The following is an 18,285-nucleotide window of genomic DNA, read 5'->3' as shown; positions in this document are numbered from 1 at the left end:
CAGATAGGCTTAGTAATTTTCCCAAGATTATACAGCTAGCTAGTAAGGGGTATCGTCAGGGTTTAAATCCAGAATGTGTTCCCTTCACCACTGTTACATAGCCATTCACTTATGGGCAAAACACATGGTGTTCGTTACCCCCGGCGGCTGTGTGTATTGTCGGCTGGCATACTGTGGATTCACCGCAGACATTGGCAGGGAGATGCCAATAAATAGAGTCAGTTTCCGGCATGATATTCTTGGAGTGGAGGTGGTAAAAACTGTCACCATGGTCGTATGGTGACCTCAGCTCCTCCTATCCTCACGCAGACTATCCGCTCATGGCAGGTGTGTCACAGGTAGGACCTCTGTGGCTAATGGCATGTGTGTGGATAGTTCTGGTCCCCACTGCCCTGGACAGTGTGAGAAAGATAAAACATGTGGAATCCATGACTCAGTTCCAGCCAGTCCTCCAGCTTTTACTTGGAAAAGTCCCAGGAGGGTAGAACAAAGATTTTGAAATAAAAATTGTGAAAAGAATGGATTTGGTTTTGTCATTAACCTTTTTTTCATAGAGATTCACTTTTCTTTTGTCCAAGCAATAGTTCTTGGGTAAATTCTTTGTGGTGTAAATGAATTTAGAATTTGTTTAATTAAGAATGGTAACCTTTCATTTAAATAGAATATCACTCCCCCTACTCTTGACCCCCTTTTTTCTCTAGCTTGGACCTTCTGAATTCAATTCAGCAAGAGGTTATTGACCAAGGTTCAATAGAAGCAAAGCTCTGTGTTATGCAGGGTGAAGCATAATCCCTGTCCTCATGGGCACAAATAACCATATATACAGGGCAGCTTGTGATGGGGGATATAGTAAACATAAAAATGAAGTAACACAGTACACAGATAAAGGAGAGATTATTTCTGACTTGGGAGCAGGGGACCAAAGCTTTTCAGGGAGGGGGCAGAATTTGGAAGCATTGAGATGAAGAAGAAAGGTATTTTATGTAGAGGAAACAGGATAAGCAAAGGTGGAAACTGCAGGACAGGTTCAGGTGGTGGTAGGGGTGAGGCTAGAGATGAGAAGGAGAAGGAAGAACAAAAGAATGACATAGGGGATTAAGACAGGAAACCTTCAGTCTAAATTATATGGGTCCTTACTAGTATGTAGAGTTTGGATTTTATTCTGTTGGCAACAGACACCATTGCAGGGGCTGAGCGAGGACGGGTTTTAGAAATCTGACTAACCCAACCCTCAAGGCTGGATTTTAGGAGTCTAACTCTGTGTGAAAGATGGCTCTATTGGAAGGTAAATTGTGAGGCTTTTAAGATAGTTCAGTGGGGAGAGAGAACAAGGACCTGAAATCCAGAGTACAATGAGAATGGCAAAGAAGGCATGGGTGGAGGTCAGCTGAATGTGTGCGACTGGCTGGCTGGGGACTGAGAGGGTGAAGGAAGGAGAGTCGTCCATGTTTTTTGCCTCTGAGACTTCCACTTCTGATGAATGAAATTCTCTGATGCAACTGATTGAAAGAGAAACCAACAGGGACCAACTTATTTTGCCCTCCCCCCATCTGCCCTTTTCTTTGCAGTGATTGATCATAGGGATTATGATCAATTATTTCAGATTATTTCTTGAAATAATCTGATTATATGTTTTTCAGCTCTCTATAGAGTATTTTTTTAATTTTTTTTAAGATTTTATTTATTTATTTGACACAGAGAGAGAGAGGGAGAGCACAAGCAGGGGGAGTGGCAGGCAGAGGGAGAGGGAGAAGCAGGCTCCCTGCAGGGAGCCCGATGTGGGGCTCGATCCCAGGAACCTGGGATCATGACCTGAGCCTAAGGCAGACGCTTAACCGACTGAGTCACCCAGGAGCCCCTCTCAATAGAATATTTTTAAAGGAGTAAAGTAGAAAAGCAATCTGTAAAACATTTGTTATTAGAATAATAAAATTAGTAGAGTGTGATATAGATGGAAGAATTCTTGGGATGTATTTGTTTTTCTTATGAAGATTAAAAAAACCAACAAGATCAATTGTGTAATAAGTATAATAAATAGTACTGTGGGTGAACTTATAATGTTTGAACTCCTTTATCTCCTTGGATCACCCAGAAGTTTCACTAATTTAATCTTGCCCATAAAAATCTTGCCCAAAATAGTTTGGGTCTATTTTAATGAAGGAACTTTCTGACATTTTCTCAGTGCTTTTGTATCTGTCCCCTGTCTAAACAAGAAGGACAGAGATATGCATAGTTAAAAGCAAGGGTTTTCCTTCATTCACCAAAATTTTTCTGGTATTAAAGGAAGATTCTAGGTCAGTTCTTTTCTATCTTTATGTTAAACATTATATTTGTTCTAAACATGTTAAAAATGCAGCTTTCCATTTAACACAAACTTGGCCAAGCATCTCATTACAGATTTGCTGGGAAAGGAAGTGCTGGTGAGTAGAAAGAATAAGTGGTAGTTGAAACAGGACAATCCTGTACTCTTTAAATTTAGATTTCAATGTTTTGCTTGTAGGAATAACAGAACCATTGAAGAAGGCGAAGCAAATGAATATTATTGAGAATTCAGCTAATTTTCACCTCATTGTCCTATAACCAAACTTGATGTATAGTCATATAAAGATGTGTATAAGATACTTCTAAATATTTAACTTCTAGTTTAAATAGAGATTTAACTAGATTTAACTTTAATAGAGGTAACTAGTCTATTATCTGGTTATAGACTAGATAACTAGATAACTAGAACTAGAGTTCTACTAGTTATCTCCAGTTTGTTGGCACAGATTAGTTGCCTTCCAGTGAGGTAGATAACTCACATGCTTAAATTCTTAGTTTCTTAAACTCTCCTCTCAAGATACTTAGCTTCATACATTCTAGTTCCAGCTATATTTGAATATTATTTCATATCTACCAAGTCATATGTATACATTTCTTTCTTACCCAAGGAATTTATTAAGGCAAGATGACTTTTCTAGGCTTAAATGATGTCATTATTGAAGGAAATAGACTAATGGTTTAAGTAAATCAGTAAAGCCTCTTTGTTCAACACAAGATATACAAAATATTAAGTGTCTGAGAATTTTCACTTTTCAATTAGTGCTGCTATCATTAATTTATTTTTAAAATTATAAATGATGTATTCTGATTTTATAGAGTACATGTTAGAAAATGGGCTACTATCAGCAGTTTCTGGGTTTAATGTCTTTCATCTAACAGAGTGAATGATCTTTGAGTTCTAATTCTAAATTCCTAAGAGAGGACTCTTGTAGATCAGGTATGGTACCTGGTGTCTAAAGATGATCTCCCACTGAGCCATGCCTCCTGGTATTCGTGCCTGTAATAATTTCTTACTGCTGTTGTAACAAATTGCCACAGATTTTGTGGCTTAAACAATGCCAATTTATTAGCTTGCTGTTCTGTTGGTCATAAGTCAAACATGGGTTTCAAGAGGCTAAAATCAATGTCAGTAGGGCTGCATTCCTTTCTGGAGGCCGTAGAAGAGAATCCATTTCTTGCCTTTTCCAAGTTTATGACCCCTTCCTTCATCTTTAGGCTAGCAATGACAGACTAAGTCCTTCTACTGCCATCTTCCTGGCTCTCTGGAGCTGGGAAAGTTTCTCCATTTTGAAGTACTCATATGATTGCATTAAGCACACCTGGATAATACAGGATAATTTCCTTATGTGAAGGTCCATGCTCTTTTTTTTTTTTTTTTTTTAAATAGGCTCTACGCTCAGTTTAGAGCCCAACATGGGGCTTGAACTCATGACCCTGAGATCAAAGTTGAGCTGAGATCAAGAGTCAGACACTTAGCCAACTGAGCCACCCAGGTGTCCTGTATGTTGATAGTTTTAACCATATTTGCAAAGTCCCTTTTGCCATGTAAGGTAACAAAGTCACAGGTTCCAGATGTTACAATATTAACATCCCTGGAGGGCCATTTTCCTGCTTATTGTAATGCCCTTTATAAGATGAGTACAGGCCCAGCTGATATGTAATTGTGAATGCATGAGAGATGCCAAGTGATATTTCCCAGCTGAGTCCAGCAACCCACTAAACATTGAGAGATAAATTATTGTTTCAGGCCATTAGGTTTTGTTACACAAAACTGCATAATCATACAATCAAGCTGGAATGAGGTTTCCATCCTTTGACAAATCAACTTTGGCCAGGGGTTAAGGTCCCATATCAACTGCAAAGGGTAGAAATTAACTCTGGTTAATTTAAGCAGAGGAATCATTTCTCAGCCGCTTGCTTGGAAATTTCTGCATTTGGTTTGGTTCCTCACTTAGGAATGTTTTGACAATTGTGTTCAGGTGCTTTTCAGTCTCTACTTCTAATTTAATGTTCCAATTTACAAAGAAATTCAGCATCTTCCAGAATTGCAATGAGGATTGAAGAACCAGGCTTGGAGGCTAAGCAGCCAAGAACAATGCCCAAATATAATGTCCCAGAAAGAGGCCCCGTGAGATTATTGCTCCACCATCATGAGAGCCAAGTTCTAACACGGAATCTGCATTAGTAGCACCAAAGGCGCTGACTGGATATTAAAACCAGTACTACTATTTCTCCTACCCCAGAAAGTTGATCTTACTTCAACTGCCACTCCCCCAGGAAAAGTTCCTGGTAGATCTTATTTCCTTGTGTCACGAGCTCTTGATTCAAAGTCCAGAGTAAGCACATCTAATTTGTAGAATGCAGCTAACCTTTAGCTACAAGAAGCCCCTCCATCCCTTTACCCCTCACTACTCACTAAAGGTTTTGTTGAAATCATTTGGAATTTCAGTTTGAATTTTTTAAAAATATTTTCTGGAAATCCTTTCTTAATTTTATTAGAACTATAACCATACATCAACAATTACATAGAATTAAATATTTTTCCCCCACTGGTCTCATTGCAGTCTGCTATTTCCTATATACCATTTTGCCTTTCTTAAACGTTTTGGTAATTTTAAGTCATTTTTCTGGTAGACACCCTTAAGTAATATTTTTCAGTAAGAATGAGTGAGTAGTAAATTTTTTTGCACCTTTGAAAGTGTTTCTCCTTTGCCCTCACATTTATTTATTTATTTACTTAAGATTCACTTACTTATTTTAGAGAAAGAGAGAGAGAAGGGGGGAGGGGCAGAGAGAAAGAGAGGGAGAGAGAGTCTCAAGCAGACTCCACGCAGAGTGCAGAGCCCTACTCGGTGCTCACTCTCATGGCCCTGAGATCATGACCTAAGCCAAAACCAAAAGTTGGTTACTCAACTGACTGCACCACCCAGGGGTGCCTGCCCTCATATTTAAACAAGAATTTGGTTCTATATTGAATTCTGGGGTCACAATCCTTGAATGAGTATTTTGGAGATTATACCATTTTTGCCTAGTATTAAGTTTATAGATAACTGCTCTTGGTTTATTTTTCCTATCAGCAATACGTTTAGTTTGTCTTTCCATTTGTTAGATTTATCTCTTCACTTTTGATTCAGAAATCTCACCAGAACGTATTTTAGTTATATTTTCTTTCAATATATCTGCTAATTATCAGGGTACTCTTTTACTCTGAAGTGTTTCTTCAGCTCAGGAAAAAAACTATTTTTTTCTGTGATTTCCTTTGCAAGTGTTTCTCTTCCATCTACTCAGTCCTCCCTGGAATCCCTAAGATGTGGTTCTCAAAGTATGGTCCCTCCAAATACACTTGGGAATTTGTTAGACATAGGAATTCTTGACATCCCAGAGACCTGCTGAATCAGAATTTTTAGGGATGGGGCCCAGGAATTTGTGTTTTAACAAACTCTTCAGGTGATTCTGATGCATGCCGAATTTTGAGTCTAGCAACCCAATGAACATTGAGAGAAAATAATAGATTATTGCTTTGAGGTAAAGTCATAGCTTATTGTCGTGACCTGTGAACAAACAGTCTCCATCATCTGCATCTCTTCCCGTGTAGGCATGCTCGCAGAGGGCATTTTCTGTCTCACTCTCTCATGTTCCAAGCTTAGTACTCTTTTAATTCTGATGAAAATGCTTTTACTGACTGTGCTTTTCCTAAGAAATGTGATCCTCTTGCCTTTTCCTATTCTTGCCTTTTTGAATCTATAGCCAATTGCCTTTACTGCTTCTGCATCGGGTGGAGATTGGGTTGGTGGAAACTGGCTGGGAAATGGCCTTGGATCACGTTGGGAGTGTTGTTGCATGATGGCCCCCGTAGCCAGCTCACAGTGCTCCTCAACTGCATTGTCGTGGGAGATGGAGGATGTTTGAGCAGTTGGTTTAACACGGATAATTTTGAAAGTGGTGTGTAGGTAGATTTTAAATGAGATAATGTTTTCACTACTTTATTCCAAAATTGTATAAATTAATCACATATAAATTGAAATGCAGGTATACTACCCAATATTGATTCTTGGTGGTATTGATAATATTGCCGAAGTCTTCTTCTGAAATACTCCCTCACATTAGGTAAATGGGGAAAGAGTCCAAAAGATTTTAAAATTCTCGACTATCTTGATGATTAAAATAAATAAGTATACTAACATCAGCTGTGAGTTATTAGATAGGATGAGTTATAAATAGGATAAGCATTCATTTCCAGGGTGGAAGAAAGGAGGCTATGAGCTGTGGGTTTAGGCAGTTTGCACCTTAACTCTGCTACTTCTCAGCTGTACAATCTCCAACAAGTGACGTTATCTCTAAATCTCAGTTTCCTCCTCTGTAAAATGAGGTTAGTAATATATATCTTCCTAGATAGTTTATTAAGATTGAATATGACATTTTACAGAGAGCAGTATAACAGAGTGGGGACTCTGCATTCAAACTGAAGTTTGAGTCTAAATCTTCTACTTAGTAGTTGGGAAAACTTGGGCAATTTCCTTACCTTCTCTGGATTAGTCAGGATTGACTGAGCTATGCTGCAATAACCAGCACTCTCCAAAACTCAGAGACTTGACATAACAGATTTTATTTCTCATTCATAATGCAAACCAGGGATGGAGGAGGGGAGGGCTCTTTTCCACTCAGTCAGTCAGGTTGATGACGTCTCTGCCATCTGCATCTGGACGTGGAGGCTGAAGTCTCTGCCATCTGCATCTGGACACGGAGGCTCTACACTTGCAGTGGCTGGGCGAGAGGAAAACTCGAGAACTATGTGTAGGCTTTTTATTGCTTTCCCCTGAAAGTGACATATTTCATTTTCACTTACATTTTGTCATCCAGACTAGCGGTATTGGCTGGTCAAATGGTATTCACACTTAGTTTTAATAGATATTGTGAAGTTGCTCTCCTTATTTCTATATAACAATATGCTAGTATAACAAAATGTTTGGAAGGACATACACTTATTAATTATGGTAACCTTCTAGGAAACTATAGGATTAAGAGGGACTTTCACTTTTTCCAAACATATTTTTATATTGTTTGAGTGGTTTCAAAACCATAATTGATTATGTAATAAAGGACATATAATTCTGTAAATAACACAAGAAACTATAGGATTAAGAGGGACTTTCACTTTTTCCAAACATATTTTTATATTGTTTGAGTGGTTTCAAAACCATAATTGATTATGTAATAAAGGACATATAATTCTGTAAATAACACAAATGACTCAAATTATATATATATTGTATTGGGGCCTTTTCCCAGTTAATCTTGTCATTATGCTGGCTTAACTGAAGGGAGACAAGGAAATGTAGGGGAGCAAATGGAATGGTTGGTAAACGTTACTTCTTGTGCCACAGTCTAGGTCTCCATTTCTAATTTGTAAGATGGGTCTAATAATGGTATCTATCCCTGTGATGTCTCTTTGGAATAATTCCATCTTTACCTCTTTCAGGTCTCTGCTAAAATTTCTCCTTTTCAGAGTGGTCTTTCCTACTACCTTGTATGAAAGAGCTTCTCCAGCACCCTCCCTCACTATATCTTCATCATCTTTCTTCCTTTCTTTCATTTTTTTCACACTTTGTGATTTAGTGCCATCACATATATTATGTATTTACTTCTTTATCTGTTCATGGCTGTGTCTCCAATTTCAGCACAGGAACCGGAATATAGAGAACACTCATATGTATCTCTTTCTTTTTCTTCTACAAAATTTACAGTTTTTTTTTTAAACAATTCACACAATATAGATGTATATGGAGAAAAAGTAAAATATTTGTTGAATGGATGCATGATTACCCCATGTGGTTATTGCAAGGATGAAATAAGTATATAAAATACTTAGCACAATACCTGGCGCATAGCAGGTTCTCAATAATGATTATCTTTTAAAATTAATAATAATTTTTGTTTATTTTTATTAGAAAAATTGTTAATTTTATATTATTTTTATTAATCATTGTAATTAAAATACATAGCATAATTACTGGGAATCAATAAATGTTAGCTCTGATTGTGCATAAGAATCAGTGTATAGCATCAAGCCCAAAAGAACAGGTGCTCAGTTAGTGATAGCTGATAATTACTGAGTCCTTCTTATCTCCCTACAAACTTTTCCCCTCCCTGCTGAGGACTGATTCTTCCTGGGTCAGAGGTATTTTTACAACCTTTCCTCAAACCCTCCATTGCTTCAATATACTCCCTCCCCAGTCATTTCCAAATGACAGGAGCAATAAACTCCTAATTAGTCTTTTGAATAGTTTTTTTTAAAATTGTGCATTAGTTATGCTTATAGGCACAGTATATTCTTTCAAATTCAGCACTTCATGCAAAGAAAGCATTTTTGTAGTACATCTTGTTAGATAGAGCAGATGTTTTATCAAACCACGTGTATCCTCAATTAAAAAAAAAAAAAAGAACCACAACAGAACCTCTCTTTGCCTTTGCCTTTGCCTCTGCCCGATGGGGTATAAGTTGCTGAAAGCTACTTTTCAGTTCCTGCAGCTAGTTCAGTTAATGCTATTGGTTCCAAGCAACACAAGTATTTACTATTCCCTGTTCCATTCTGTTGTATATCTGATTTTATTATCTCTTGTTCATAAGTTTTAGCAGGTTCAGTTTTCCAACTTGTTTTCACTTACTTTCTGACTTAGAGGCTTTCAAATTTCAAAGCCCTTGAATTCTTATTCAAAAGAATTGTTTTATGAAATGTAAAACAATAAAAGCTGAACTCTCCTGGTCAAAGATACACAACTAGAAATATGTAGCCCTGCAATTACCTGTTAGTTGATTCTGCTATTCCCTTACATTGTTATATTCTGTCTCATCATTACTGGGACAGCTCCTACTTTTGGGGAAATGTCCTGTGTTAAATACTCCTTCTTCTGTGGCTTCATTAGCATTCTATGCATATCCTTATAAATATTCTTGCCACATTAAATTTTTTTTTTTTTTAAAGATTTTATTTTATTTATTCGACAGAGAGACAGCGAGAGAGGGAACACAAGCAGGAGGAGTGGGAGAGGGAGAAGCAGGCTTCCCGCTGAGCAGGGAGCCCGATGTGGGGCTCGATCCCAGGACCCTGGGATCATGACCTGAGCCGAAGGCAGACGCTTAACGACTGAGCCACCCAGGCGCCCGCCACATTAAATTTTAATTTGATTTGTCTGTCTCTCCCACTAGATGATGAAGATAGGGACTTCTGTATCTTCAGGACCTAGTAACAGTATGCACTCAAAGTTGTTTTCATTGATCATGTCCAATTTCAGAGGTGTTAAGTCAGACTACATCCCATCTGGAAGTCTGAGAGAAGGGAGCCTGTTGAAGGAATTTATCCAGGTCAGTGTCCCAGGGTAGAAAGCAGGGTGGAGAAGTATAGAGAGTAGATCTGGAGGACAAATCAAAGGTGTCCAGCATAGGGTGTGCAACTGAGTCTAAAAATGAGGATTAAGGTTTTGCCAGATTGGAGGGATATGGGGGAGGGTGTTATTAGCTCAGTATGTTATTGCTTCATTGCGAACAACCACAAAATGTAAGTGACATACAGAAATAGCATTTATTTAGCTTATATGTTTGTATATTTTCCAGGTTGGGCCCACTTGAGGTTGTCCGGCTGGAGGAGATCTTTCCATGTGCCTCTTCCTCCTGGGATCATCCAAGTCATCTATGAATGCTTTTCTCACAGAGATGGTAAAAGTGCGAGGGAGTAAGTCCAGTTGTGCATGTGCTTTTCAAGCTTTTGGTCATTTCACATGCCATATTGTTCTCTTAGCCTGCACGAGTCACATGGCCAAATTTGGGTTAGGGAGAATTTGAGACTATTTCTGAACAATAATGTATCATACCCACCAAAGATACTCCTGCATCTTTCCTCCTGTTACCTTTTGAATATTAGTTAAGGACATGTTGACAAATGATAGAGGATTCTCTAATGGATTTTGCAGAATTTTCTCTAGTACTGTCTCTCCTCAAAGCTATATAATTATCCACCTAAAAAAATTTGGAATGTATTAGCAGTAGATTCTGGCTAATTCATGCAAATTCAGCATCTCCATAGAACCTAAATTAAAATATAATTCAACACTAGGGAGGAGAGTAATTTTTTCTGCATTATTCTTGGAAATGTCCATGCCACATTGATGCATATAATATTCTATAGCTGACAAATAAGCTTACTAGCAGTGGTGTTAAAAAAATAAAAAGAATCTTTTACGAAGGTATACAATATTTTTGGGATGCATATGTGGCTTGATTTCAAATATAACTTGGAAAATCCACTGAATTTTAAAAATTTGTGAGTAACTGAGTTTCAGGTTGAGAATGAAACAAGTGAAAATATTTGAAGTTTTGTTGCTTTTAAAGGCTAGAATGTATAATAAATTGGCATGAAAAGATGAATTATTCCATTCATTTAGTCACTTATTTTTATAATTCAATCAGGTGAATTTTATTGAGCACCCTACCAAATTCAAACCACTATTACGTGGTCAAACAATGGTGGTTAAAGAGATTAACTATGTGTTGGCTAACTGAACATAATAAAAAAATTAAAAAAATAAACACAGATTTTGTTTGTAAATTAAAAAAATTTTTAAAAAGTTCTGTAGCTAAAAAAGACATTAATGAAATATAATTTCTACTATCAAGAAATTTATAATCTTGCTGGGGAGATTATAGGGAAGAATAACATAAAGACTATAATATATATTCTTTATAGCTCACTGTAAGGTCTTTAAGAAAAGGACCCATGGCTTTTCTGTTCTGGGAGATTTTTGATTCCTAATTCAACTTTTATTCTTGTTTTTGATCTAAGAAGATTTTCTATTTCTTGGATTCAAGATCCATGATTGAATCTTGGTAACTTGTGCATTTTTAGGAACTATCTTATTTTTTCTAAATTATCTGACTTGTTATTATATAATTACATATAGTAATCTGTTATCACACTATGTATTTCCGGTATCTGTTGTATTGTTTTCCATTTCTCATTTTGGTTTTTGAGTCTTCTCTCTTTTTTTTTCTTAGTTAATGTAGTTAAAGCATTGCCAATTTTGTTTATTTTTTTGGAAAAACTAGTCATTACTTTCAATGTTATGTTATTGTTTATTTTGGTGTCTGTTTTATTTATTTCTGATTTTCCTTTGTTATTTCCTTCCTATACTAAATTTCAGGTAAGTTTCTTTTTCTAGTTCCTTGTGGTGTAATGTTAAGTTGTTTATTTGAACTTTTTTTCTTAATACAAGCATTGATAGCATAAAAAAATAAAAAAATTAAAAATATAATTACCATATATCTAGTAATTCCACTACTGGGTATTTACCCAAAGAAAACGAAAACACTAATTCAAAAAGATATATGCACCCCTATGTTTATTGAAGCATTATTTACAATGGCCAAGATATGGCCAGAGTATTCATTGAGAGATGAATGGATAAAGAAGATGTGGTGTGTGTGTGTATATTATATATTATGGAATATTACTCAGCCATAAAAAAGAATGAAATATTGCCATTTACAACAACATGGATGGATCTAGAGAGTATAATGCTAAGCAAAATAAGCCAGTCAGAGAGAAAGATAAATACTATATGATTTCACTTATATGTGGAATTTAAGAAACAAAACAAACCAACAGAAACAAACCAAAAAACAGAATCTTAACTACAGAGAACAAATGGAGGGTTACCAGGGGGGAGGTGGGTGGCAGGATGGGTGAAATAAGTGAAGGGGAGTAAGAGCACACTTATTTTGATGAGCACTGAGAAATATATGGAATTGTTGAATTGCTATATTGTATACCTGAAACTAATACAATACCATATGTCAACTACACTGTAATTAAAATTAAAAAAATTTTTTTGAAAAGTTAGAGTTAAAAACAAGAATGTTAAGCTGGGACCAGTTAGGAAGCGTGAGCAACACATCAAGCAAATGATTAGTGTTAAAAGCTGGATAAGGGCAGTGGCAGAGTCCTGGGAGAGGAGATGGGTGTGGCAAATATCACTGAAGCCTAGCTGAAGGGCTTTGGCAACCAAATTAGTTTCGGTTAGGGAGAATTTCTTTGACTCCACCAGTTCAAGCCTGGGTGACTGTGAGGAAGCTGGTGGATTACTGGGAAGGGAACTCAGGAGGAAAAGGCTGTCTGGTCTGTTTTTCAGTTTTGCAAATGTTGAGCTTGAAGTTTAGAGGGCATATCTATGTGGCAATAGCCATTAGGCAGTTGGCAATTTGAGTCTGGCACTTTGAAGAGAGTGTTATAATGGGTTGCAGCTTGAAAAGCTTGCCTGTTCTAAATTTGGAGTGACCAGATTATTTTTGAGTGGCAAAATCATGAACATTACAAAGACTCTCTCAACAAGCAGTAAACTTTTTATGATACAGTATAACACTCAATCTTTTTCTTTGATTCTCTTTTGCCATGCCATTTTAGTCCTTTCCTTCTCCTCTTTCTGCTTCCCAAAGGCCATTAACCAAGGAAAGAACGCTTTTCTTTCTGAGGCTTCTGGCCAGTTTGGTAAGGTCCAAACAAACAATATGTTAAGTACAACTTGAAAAGTTTTGCTCTGTTCTGAAGCTGAATCTACAGGTTCAGGACCATGCATCTCTGAGGTCTCTGCCTCTGCTCTCTAATGCGGTCTGGGAGGTGTTATATGACCACTGTGACTGGTGCCTCCAAACTGGGACAGCCAGACAGTATTGCATAGTTAGCTTCCAACAAAAGGATATTTTGAGTATAAAACCTTGATTTCAAAAACAGTCATGGGCTCTGTTCCTTCACTGCAGCCTTTCTCTGAGCCATCCTCTGCCTAAACCTGACTGTTGAAGGCTTTGCTTTCCATTTTGTCCTCACTAAAACATTTTTGATCTATCACATACTTAACTTTCCTGTTCTGTTTTGTTTTTAAATTGTGGCAAAAAAATATGACATGAAGTTACCATCTTAACCATTTTTAAGTGTACTGCTCAACAGTGATAAGTCTTTTCACATTGTTGTGCAACCAACACAACTTAAAGAGTTCTATAGAACTCTTTAAATCTTGCAGAACTGAAACTTGTTACCCATTAAACAATAACTCCCCATTCCCCTTTTCCCCCTAGCCCCTGGCAATCACCTATCTACTCTCTGTCTTTATGAATTTGACACCTCTAGGTATTTCATATAAGTGGAATCATATGGTATTATCTTTTTTGTGATGCTTTACTGGTTTTGATCCGTCTCCTTGGGTGGGATTTGAACTACCTTGTGCTTTGTCACTTTGTGTACCCATTGGCAAGATAAAGGCCTGGACCCCAGAATCCCACTGGTATTATGCTGGGCCTGTGCTACCCATCCTGAAGGAAAATTAGATGTCACAAGAGAACACTTTAACTGCATGTAATTCCAGTCTGCCCCTCATGAGATCATGAAACTCAAGGAATTCTGAAGCTTAGAGCATTCAGATCCGCCTTATGGCAAAATATGCCCTCCCCCCAGCTCTGTAGACAGATTAAATACCAATGGCAAGACTGCAGGCTCCTGCAAATCAAAAGAGTCTAAGAATGGCAATTCAAAGAGTTAGAATATAGGTGTTGAGAAAATAACCACACCAGAAGTTTGGCATTTATATTGTATTTTTCCTTTAAAGATAGTAACATGCTAACCAGATAATTATTCTTAACAGTGAGGCAAGTCATTAGGAAAATTGCAGTCTGACCAAATGAAACTCCTGGTAGTAAATGTCCCACTGGAGGATGACACTGATTTGAGACTGAAGACGTCACTCTTGGAACTTGTAAAGAGGCTCAGTCATTGATGCATTATAGTATCAGAGGAGTTTCTTTAAACCAGTGCCGTGGTGGGTCTAGGCATGGGAGTATGTGGGCACTTCAGAATCATAGGGCTAGCAAGAATCTGAAGGGTTACCTTGCTAAAGTCCACACGGGGAGTGGAAGAATTGTATCCTGTGTTTAGAGTTCTCTGGATAAAACATTTACTACCTGAGCAACCCATCATGTCTAATTGGTTTTCTGTTGTACCCCAAGCTCTTATCACAAGGCCTAACACACAGCAGGAATTTAGTAAATATTTGCTGAATGATACATCTGAGATCATTCTTTATTTTTCAATCTCCAAAGGTTTCATTTCTCAACTTGCAATTTGAGTCCATATCTATCATTATTAACACTTAGGAAAGCAACTCAGTACATTAAAACCAATAGTATTTTCAAGATGCCAAGGAGATCGAGGAGGTGCAACAGGGTATGGGATCTATATCCCCCATCTGAGTAACTTAGCTATTAGACCCTAGGATTTCTTGTGATCTCTCACCAATTTAAGAGTTTGTTTTTATTGCTTAATAAAATGTACTATTGGAAAAGCTAGTGTAAGCATTTTAGTTGTGGGGGGGGAGAGAGGGAGAGAGACAGGCAGACAGATGGACAGAGACCTGGCTTCAACTGTCTATTTTTTCTATTGAATGGAAATACCAGCAGCTGGAAATATACTGGGGCCTGATACATACTAGATTCAAGGAACTAGTTCACATAGATAACAATGCTTTTGCAGGGAGTAAACAATGATATTCTCAGTACAGTCCAATCCCCAATATGTGGGCCAAAGAATTCCCAGTGGGGACTTGAAAGGAGGTTGGAAACTGAGAAGAGAGGCAAAAGTGTGACCTGTTTCTTAGACCACTGGCCTGGAGCCAGATTCTCTGCTTCTTTCCTAAGATGAACCTGAGCCAGAGCAGGACTCACAGGTAGAAAAAGAGAATCTTCTTGTTTTGTTTGTTTGTTTGGTTTGTTGTTGGTTGTTGTTGTAGGGAGTGGTGGCTTTTGGAGATGTGTGGCCACATATCCTCAAGCAGTCGTTGAATGATGTTGATTATATTCTGGGTTGTACAGTAGGGCTAAACTGCCGACCACACCTCTCACTCACTTTTTCCCATAGTCAAGTCCCCTTGTGTGCACAGTGTTTGGAACCACTTTCTACATCTGTATCATCAGTCTTCCTTGATGGTATGTTATTCTAAGACGTATCAGAGGAAGTCCTTCTCAGGAAGTACGTGCAGTTACCAATAAGTAAAAACACCTTTTAAAAAACTTTCTCTTCTTGTTTCAAGAGAATGTTTTTTTTAAAAGTTGATATCTATATTTCTCCACTGTGACCAGTTTTGGATTGTGGGGTTGTAAGGAGCTGAAATTGTGCCTATGAAATTCTCAAGATATAGTGGTTAATACAAAGTTAATTTATTGATTGTCAATGTGAGATGACTATAAAAGGAGAAATGACAGTCTTTGTTCAAAAGGAAATTTTCAGTGTAGATAGAGAAAACAGACACACATATAAAAGTTAGTGAATAAAGCTCTATAGTATGGGCTAATTGTTTGGTATTAACAATAAGTGCACCAAACAAAGAAACAAGTAAACAACCCCCCCCCCCCAAAAAAACATTTTGGATTGGAACTCCACTGAAGAAGGAGAACAGGCCAGATCCCAAAATGACTGGCTCAGTATTGGTGTGGCTTCAAGGGAATTCCTGGACAGACCATTGAAAGGGTGAGGATGGTCTTTCCTTCTTCCCTAAGATTCTTGCTAGAGGCCAGTTTGGAGTTCAAATTGAATTCCCAAAAGTGAAATTAATGCCTGTGTCTATTTCAATACATTTCCAGTTAATTACCATCCAGCAAAATGGCACAGGCTTACACTAGGTCTTTCCAAAAGGGAGCTAATCAAAGGGAAGACAGGTGAGAAGGGTGAAGGTAGGATACAGAGTGAGAGCTTGTCACCTTGGTTGACAGAAGGGGTGTGATGGTATGGCCTCCTGCTGCATGGGACTTTCTCCCAATAAAAGAAGGACTCACCTGAGGTCTGAGGAATGAAAGACGCAACTGGCATTATGCATAGCTCTGCCTTTGCCCCACTCATTTGGGACTCTGTGTCTTTGCTTTTAAATACTTCAGCTCCCTGCTTCTGGGGAACACAGGTTACTTTATTCTTCTCATAATCTTGCTCTTAGTTCAGGCTCTTTCTGTACCAAAAGCTCAATACCATAGGATCAATCTTATGCCAGTGACCTCTCTTCCTCTCTGTCTTCCTATCCCTAATTTAACTGAGCAGAGTGGATGGTATCACTTTTGAAGAAACATTGGCATAACTTGGTCTAGATTTAAATGGGATGTGATCTAGCTGTCAGCTTCAGCCAGACTTCAATTCTTTTATCTATCATCTATCATCTATCTACCTACCTATCTATCATCTATCTATCTATCTATCTATCTATCTATCTATATCTATCTATCTATCTATCATCTATCTATCTATCATCTATCTATCATCTATATATCTATCTATTATCTATCTACCTATCATCAATCATCTACTTCTGGTAGCTTTTTCTCCTAGGAGGCTTTAAACACCAATCTGACCTATTTCACTGTAAAGCAGTCATTTCTGATACTTGTCCATTAGGGAGTAGTTTTTTTGTTTTTTTGGTCCCAAACCAGTGTTTTTAAAACAGCATCTGATTCTGAAGGATCAGAAACACCTGGGCAGCAGGGGCGCCTGGGTGGCTCAGTTGGTTAAGCGGCTGCCTTTGGCTCTGGTCATGATCCCAGGGTCCTGGGATCGAGCCCCACATCGGGCTCCCTGCTCGGCGGGGAGCCTGCTTCTCCCTCTCCCTCTGCCTGCCTCTCTGCCTACTTGTTCTCTCTCTCTATCTCTCTGTCAAATAAATAAATAAAATCTTAAAAAAAAAAAGAAAAAGAAACACCTGGGCAGCATGTAAACAAGCACGTTCCCAGGCCCCAGCCCCACAGATACTGATACAGAAGAGCAAGAATGAGGCACTCCAGATGATTCCTATTACACTACAGAGTGTTAGAAAACCTGTGCCTTCAAGGGATTTAGAACTTGGCCTGGGTCAGGTTTGTCTTCAAACAGATAAATTAAGCTCTCAAAACATTTCAAGGATTTGGTGAAGAAGCTCAGAAGTGGAACTGGCTTGACATGCTACTGTGGGGTGAGGTGAGTGATAATCATATGTCAGCCACACTCATCTTACCCTAGTCATTTCCTACAGATTTAATGGTTTTCCACGATGCTTCAAGTAGAAGCAGGAAACCGTTCTGAACCCACTTGTTCCCAGACTGTCTGAGTCATCTCTAAATGTCCTAACCTTTAAAATAACCTTTCTGGCAGAGCAAGGCGAAGTCAGGAAGCAGGTAAGCAACCTGCTTTCCTGTGCTGGCAAATATATATATTTTGATAACGCTATTGGCGTGTTTAATAGAATGTAATTAACTATTCAAATTCCGTTTCAGTCATTGGGACTTCAAAGTTGATTTTGGAACTGTAAAGAGATTTTCTGAGTTTTTTCTTGCCTTAAGCTTTAGGGTTGGTTTTAATAAAAGACTTTAAGAGACAGTTATTGCAGTAGGAAATCTGTGTTGCAGGAGCTAATTCATACTTGCTTAAAATGAATTCCCTTCAGGGGATTGGATTTAAGATGTGACCATTAACTTAAGGATATAACTACTACTTCACATAACAAGGAGTTGCATTTTACGTAGAGCTGTTAGATGTGAAAGGTGCATTTTGGAATATAAAAAACTATCATATGGATCCTTCAGGAAGGATTAGAGCTGGGCACATAGTAGGCACTCATAATGATAATTGCTGAAAGAGGAGTGGGATTTGAAGGATGAATTGAGTATCTATTGATTGAGAAACAGTTTTGTGTTGAGAATAAAAATGTCTTTTTTATCAGCTGATATTTATGATGTAAAATATTTCCTGATGGTACTTAAGTGGTAAGTAATGGTTGTTTATTAGTTGACTCACTTTAAACATTTTATATTTTGTTTTGCTTTAGTAATTGAATATAATAAATAGTGTTGTTGCTGGACAGCAGCTGTGGTTTTATTCCCAAAAAGGATGCTTTGCTTAGATTGCTATCTTTT

Source organism: Halichoerus grypus, chromosome 1, assembly GCF_964656455.1.
Source record: "Halichoerus grypus chromosome 1, mHalGry1.hap1.1, whole genome shotgun sequence".
NCBI classification, from domain to species: domain Eukaryota; kingdom Metazoa; phylum Chordata; class Mammalia; order Carnivora; family Phocidae; genus Halichoerus; species Halichoerus grypus.
This window is presented reverse-complemented; position numbering follows the sequence as displayed.